Source organism: Arachis ipaensis, chromosome B2 (assembly GCF_059453495.1).
Source record: "Arachis ipaensis isolate K30076 ecotype BB chromosome B2, ASM5945349v1, whole genome shotgun sequence".
Lineage (NCBI taxonomy): Eukaryota > Viridiplantae > Streptophyta > Magnoliopsida > Fabales > Fabaceae > Arachis > Arachis ipaensis.
In genome coordinates this window covers 50,124,142-50,131,587 of record NC_142437.1, presented here as the reverse complement: position 1 = coordinate 50,131,587, position 7,446 = coordinate 50,124,142, and positions in this window count along the sequence as shown.

Below are 7,446 nucleotides of genomic sequence, written 5' to 3'. Positions count from 1 at the left end.
TATGCTCACATGCTCTGTCACAGCACGGCTAATCATCTGTCGGTTCTCGATCATGCTGGAATAGAATTCACCCTCCTTTTGCGTTTGTCACTAACGCCCAGCACTCGCGAGTTTGAAGCTCGTCACAGTCATTCAATCATTGAATCCTACTCGGAATACCACAGACAAGGTTTAGACTTTCCGGATTCTCTTGAATGCCGCCATCATTCTAGCTTACACCACGAAGATTCTGGTTAGGAGATCTAAGAGATATTCATTCTAGCTTATTTCATGTAGAACAGAAGTGTTTGTCAGGCATGCGTTCATAAGGGAGAAGGATGATGAGTGTCACACATAATCATCACCTTCATCACGTTCTTGGGTGTGAATGGATATCTTAGAAGCGAAGTAAGATGAATTGAATAGAAAACAGTAGTACTTTGCATTAATCTTTGAGGAACAGCAGAGCTCCACACCTTAATCTATGGAGTATAGAAACTCTACCGTTTGAAAATACATAAGTGAAGGTCCAGGCATGGCCGTGTGGCCAGCCCCCATGGTCTAAGAACAATGCGTTCAAAGATGTCTAATACAATAGTAAAAGGTCCTATTTATAATAAACTAGCTACTAGGGTTTACATGAGTAAGTAATTGATGCATAAATTCACTTCCGGAGCCCACTTAGTGTGTGCTTGGGCTGAGCTCTAACTTTACACGTGCAGAGGCCATTTGTGGAGTTGAACGCCAGGTTTTGATCCATTTCTGGCGTTCAACTCTGGTTTTGGATCCTTTTCTGGCGCTGGACGCCAGAATTGGGCAGAGAGCTAGCGTTGAACGCCAGTTTGCGTCGTCTATTCTTAGCCAAAGTATGGACTATTATATATTTCTGGAAAGCCCTGGATGTCTACTTTCCAACGCAATTGGAAGCGCGCCATTTTGAGTTCTGTGGCTCCAGAAAATTCATTTTGAGTGCAGGGAGGTCAGAATCCAACAGCATCAGCAGTCCTTCTTCAACCTCTGAATCTGATTTCTGCTCAAGTCCCTCAATTTCAGCCAGAAAATACCTGAAATCACAGAAAAACACACAAACTCATAGTAAAGTCCAGAAATGTGAATTTAACATAAAAACTAATGAAAACATCCCTAAAAGTAACTAGATCCTACTAAAAAGATACTAAAAACAATGTCAAAAAGCGTATAAATTATCCGCTCATCAATACTCATTGACACCAATCCACTACTAATCTAATTAGTAGATAGGTTGGGACTTATAGGTTGATGTGATCAAATCCATTTGACGTACTTCAAGTCTAGGAGTAGATATTACGTACTTTAGGCTTTTGGAAGTAGACTTAATGAGCTCGGTTCCTCATAATTGTCAATATTTGGTTTGTAGACAAGGATGGTAATCTCAATTACCTATGTCTAGCCAAGAGTACTTTCCTTTATTTTATTAGTTCATTGTTCATTTACTTTTCTTTCCAAAACACAAAATCAAAACCCCTTACCCCTTTAAAGCCAATAATTGAGCACTTCATTGTAATTTCTTGTGAGACGACCCAGAGTTCAAATACTTCGGTTAATTCTTATTTGGGGTTCGTTACTTGTGACAACCAAATTTAATTTGATTCGAGGATTGACTATTGGTTTGGACTATACTAACAACGGTTACTAACAACGGAATTATTTTGGACTATACTTTTCTCTCATGGAAGATAACCTATATCTTCTTCCAATGTTGGAGATGACGAAATAAGATAAATTCTTGTTAAGTATTGTTATGATTAATGACTAGGATAGAAAGCCTATGATCTCAAACCTTGCCATGAATGTCTCTCTTTATTAATTGCTTTCTTTAATTGCTCTTTTTACTTTTCTTGTCATTTAAGTTTTCTTGCCATTTATTTTATTGTCCCTTTACCAAACCAAACCCCTTATCCCCTTCATAGCCAATAATTAAACACTTCATTGCAATTCCAAATCAAATACTTCGGTTAATTTTTATTGGGGTTTGTACATGTGACAACCAATATTTTTTTTATGTGAGAATTGTTTGTTGGTTTGGAGCTATGCTTACAACGAAGTAATTCTTTCTATAAGAAGAAAATATAGACCAACAACAAATTTTCTCATAATCAGAAGGACCAGTTTCTTTTCAATATTCAAGTTCGCCTTCCGAAATTTGAGTGGGAAGCGAAGCTCACAGTAGAGGTTGGGGAATTTGATCGGGTCAGTGGATGGAAGTAGCTGATTCTCTTCGTCCATATCATTCAGAGGGTTCTTAGCATAGTTCGCGTAAGGTGAAGGGGTAGAGGCTTTAGAGCGCTTTCTCTTCTTTGAAGTAGTGGCTATAGCTTTTCCTTTATCTGACATCCTGAAAAACAGATGTAATATTATATAAGCAATAAGCCAAATAGATGTATAGTACTCAAAGTGAAACATATTCATGAAGTGAGTGAAGAAAAGAGAATTCTTGGAATGCAAGTAACAGAGTTTAAAATTCAAGCAAAGTCACAAACCAAGAATTCAACCCATAATTGCACAATACTTGTTCATTGAGCCTAAAAAATGCCATATTCAAAAAGAATGCTTAATGAGTTATGTTCAAAACAAAAGGAAGAAATCAGTTGGTTAATCAAGTTAGAATTAGAAATTAGTTCAAAAATTAGTGATATGACCATTATCGGCTCAATCGAAAGAAGTGTACAAAACAGGGTTGCAAGCATACTCACAATCATGAAATGCATATAGTCATTGATGATGAAATATAATATTGCTAAAAAGCAACTAATATGAAAACAAGTCATCAATCAATGTAAAGATCACTAGAATTATATGAATTGGTGTTGGTAAAGTCAAAACATTAAAGAATGAGTCACTCAAGAAGTATTCAACACCAAATTCACTGATGCATAAAAGTCACAAGTTGAGACAAGAGTGGAAAATCTTATGATCTATGTGGCTTAATGTAAATTATGTATGAATAAAGTGAATTAAATCAGCCACATAGTTTGAAAACCTTCAACTTGTGTGTTCATGCAAAAGAGGCACAAAATCTTAAAAGAGTTACAAGTGATGGCCAATCTGAAAAATTCATTCAAACTATTCAATGCATATAAGCAAATCAGCATGAATAATAAGCAAAGAATATGATAAACATGACCAAAACTTGTTCTTGAGGAGTTTCCCAAACCATTTAGCTAACAAAGTTCTATTGACACAGAGATCGTCAAATAGAAGTTTGTTGCATCAATCAAAACAATGTCATTTCATGAAAGATGGTTAGGAAAAATCTGGCAGTATTTCAACAGTAAATTGGCTATTTTCCAAATTCAAACAGTCAAATCAATTTCCATATGAATTCATTAAAAATCAAAAGCACAAAAACTATGTATGAGTTCATATGAATTGAACAAATAGCCAATCTTTAGCAGCAAACATCAGAAATCAATTCAAACCAAACCAGCCAGCTACAAACAGCATTCTTTCTTTAAACAATGCAGAAAATACTAGCTTTCAGCACAGCACCAGAATGGAATCATGAACAAAATAAAATAGAAATTCAGCAATAACAGGGTCTTGAAACAAGAATACAATGGAAAATTGAAGTGGAGCAGTTGACAATTCAATTTGAATTCGAGAAAAACAGCATCACTCCATCAACAATGAACCATTCAATAAGCAAGCAATCTGAATTCCAACACTTCAAACCAGATTGAATTCAGGGAATTGGGTTCAAATTAGAACAAGACTCAGTATCACCAGGCATGACACAGCAGCATTAAACCAGCCAAACGTACAGCACAAACAAAGCAGGAAAATCAATGGATGGCAACACTTTCAATCATCATCATTGTTCAAACAAACCTAAATCCATTACTCAGCCCAGGTTCTCTAACCACCTAATCAACTAACATGCAATTCTAACTAACTAAGCTAATTACATAATTAATATAACAGTAAAGGAAACAGAACAGGGGAAGGCAAAAACCAGGAAGACAGAGAAGAAGCAGAAATGTAGGAAGGGAAAACTGACAGGGGAAACAGCACGGAAGCACTGCCAGCAGCGGTACTCATGGCGGCGCTCTTGGTCGCGGTGGCGGCGCAGGTTGCTGGCGAGATGAAAAAACAGAAACAGAACAGGGAGAACGGGTGAGATAGAGAGAGAGCAGAGGGGTGAGAATGGAGAGAGAGAGAGAGAGAGAGAGAGAGAGGGTGTGTGTACGGCGACGGTGGTGCTTCGCCGGAGGTCGCAGGGATGATGGTTGAAAATGGAGGGAGAAGAAGAAATGGAACGTTGGAGAGAAGAAGAGGGTTGGGGCACGACTGCGCTAGGGCTTTCGTGTCCCTAGTTAAATGGGATTTTTTAAATCCACGCGTGCGCGCACCGTGCGCACCCGCGTGGGTGGGAGAATAAGGAAGTGGCGCGGAAGCGCCATATGCGCCCGCACGTAGATGAGAGAATTGCCAATGGGCGCGAACGCGTACGGTGCACGTCCGCGCGGGTGTGCTGGGCCAGAGGCACAAAAGGGGCCCAGAGTTGGCATAACTCTCGGGCCCTTTGGCCTGGGTGATGCAAAAATGAATCCACGCGCGCACACTGTGCGCTTGCGCGTGGATGAGTTGAATGATGGTGAGGCGCGGAGGCACAAAGTGCGCCTACGCGTGGGTATGGGAAACGCAAAGGGACGTGGACACGTACAACACGCGTCCGCGTGGGTTAAGGCACAGAGTTGGCCCAAAAGTGGCACAACTCTCTGGTCCTTGGCCCATAAAGCTCAAAGGCGCAGCCGACGCGCGCGCGCTATGCGCTTGCGCGTGGCTGCTCAATTTTCATTCTTTTCATTCATTTTTTTTACATAAAGCACTAAGAAGTCCTCAAAATCCTCCTAGCCTTCTCTAGGACTCATAAACCAGCCAAAATGCAAAGTCAAACAAATTTTTGAATTTTTGGAGATTTTTCAAATAAATTGAGGAAACTTGCAATCCAAGCAAAAACTAATTAAGGCATAGATTCTATAAAAAAATTAGCAAGCAAGACAAAATGTACTACGGAGGAAAGAACTATATACAATGGAACCCAATTTATTCATTCATTATTCCTACAAGAGAATGGAAAGAGTTTACCATGGTGGGGTGTCTCCCACCAAGCACTTTTGGTTTAAGTCCTTAAGTTGGACATTTGGAAGGTTCCTTATCAAGGTGGTTTATGCCGGTATTCATCCTTGAACCTCTAAGAGTGCTTGACCTTCAATTGGTTGTCAGAAGTCCCAACCATTTTCACCAAGCTTTGGTGAGATTCTCTCCAGGATATGAGCTCCCAAAATCGATTTTCATGGTGTGATCCAGGATCCCATATCTTATCTTCGCACCCATCTTCTAGTTGATTGCCTTGATTCCGTCCGGGTGACAAGAAAGCAGAATTCTCGTAGAAGCACCAGACTATCCTCCTAGACCCATTTAATTGAGCATTACACCAATCCACGCTCTTCAATTTTGAGCTTTCAACCATAATGAGTCTAGATTTACAACGCCAACCACTAAACATCCTCCTTTTTTGCTTAATTCCACAAAGCGCCCTAAGTTGGCCATCCATCTCAAGCAAACCATATTCAAGTGGGGTAATAAAACTGAGAGTTAGAAGTTTTACCCACTCAAATGAAGGATTAGATGATAACATAGGTGGAGGAGTTCCCAATGATCTTGACAAAGCACGCTCCACTCCCGTCCATCCTTTTCTAGAGTTTTCCACCACTTGGCAAGGTTCTTCGAGCTTTACTTCTCGCCAAGCTTCTTCAAGTTCACACTCTTCTTCACCAATTTCTTCTATTCCCCCCCCTCCCCATCACTCTCATCATAGACAGGAGGTTTAGCGAAGTCTACCTCGTCATCAATTCCAAGCACAGTGGGGAAGGACTCATCAAGCTCAAAAGGATCATATGTTGATTCGGAATCATCATAAATAGGAGGGCTTGTTGCTTGGGACTCTTCTTCCAATTCTTCATTCACAATATGCCTTGGAAGTTGCACGTCCTCCTCAACATTGCTTTCTAATTCACTAGAAGAAGGCTCAACAAGATCATCAAGGGGATTGATCAAAGTGGACAAAAATTCACTAATGATGGGATCCACTTCTTGATGAATTTTCTTCGACTTTCTATCCACTTCCTCAACATCACTCTCCTCTTTAGCATCCCTCCCAAACTTCGTGGAAGGTGGCTCTTTAACTTGAGATTCCTTTATGTGCTCAACGTATCCTAAACATCCAACCACTACTTCCTTTTGTTCACTAATTTCTACCTCCTCCTCTTTTTTTACTTCTTGTTTTCATTCCTCCTCCTCTCCATGGAGCTTCAAGTTCACTCTCTCGCCAAGCTTAGGCGGGATGAAACCATGTTGCCAATCGCCTCTACCATGGTAGCCATTTTTGCTCTTAACTCTGCAAACTTCTTTTTATCCTCCTCTTGTCGCCTTAAGATATGAGATTCAAGATCTTTCAATTCCAACAAGGGGGCTTCATCGAAAGGTGATGGTGAAAGAGAGAATTCATTGTTTGAGGGAAGGTTGTTATAGTCAAAAGGTGGTTCATATTGGTGAAATTCTTGAGGTGGTGTGTATGGAACTTGTGGTTCATGAGAGTATTGGTATTGGAAAGGTGGTGGTTCTAGATATGGTTCATATGGTGGTTGGTATAGTGGGTATGGGTTGGGGTTATATGGAGGTAAATGGTGGTAGTAGGCTTGTGAGTAAGGAGGTTCAAAATTATGTTGTGGAGGGGGTTCATATGCATGTGGTGGTTGTAGTTGACAATCACAATAAGGGTCATCACACACATTGGATTGGTATGCATTAGGATCAGGATTATACCCATATGAGTTCAGAGGGGGTTGTTGCCAAGAAGGTTGTCCTTGAGTTTGGGGTTCCTCCCATCTTTGATTTCCAAATCCTTGATGCACATCCTCATTGAAGCTTCCATTTCCTACAACATAGTTTGAACTATACTCATAGCCAAAGTGAGGAGAATTCATGGTGATAAGAGAAGACAAAAATAAAACTAACAAGAAACAAAGAAAACAAAATCCTACAACAAGTAAAAGCCAACAAACAAAACCAAAAATCAAACTATTCACAATATATACAATAGTTAATAGTATAGCGCCATTGCTATCCCCGGCAACGGCGCCATTAATTTGATGGGGTGAGAATCGTTGTCGATCTAGATTTTCTTCCTAAAGAAAGGAATTACTTCGTTGTAAGCATAGCTCCAAACCAACAAACAACTCTCACATCAAATTAAAATATGGTTTTGTCACAAGTACAAACCCCAATAAGAATTAACCGAAGTATTTGGACTCCGGGTCGTCTCACGAGGATAGCAATGAGGTGGTCAATTATTAGCTATGAAGGGGTAAAAGGGGGTTTGATTGGTAAGAGGGCAAGAAAATAAATGAGCAAGACGCATAAATC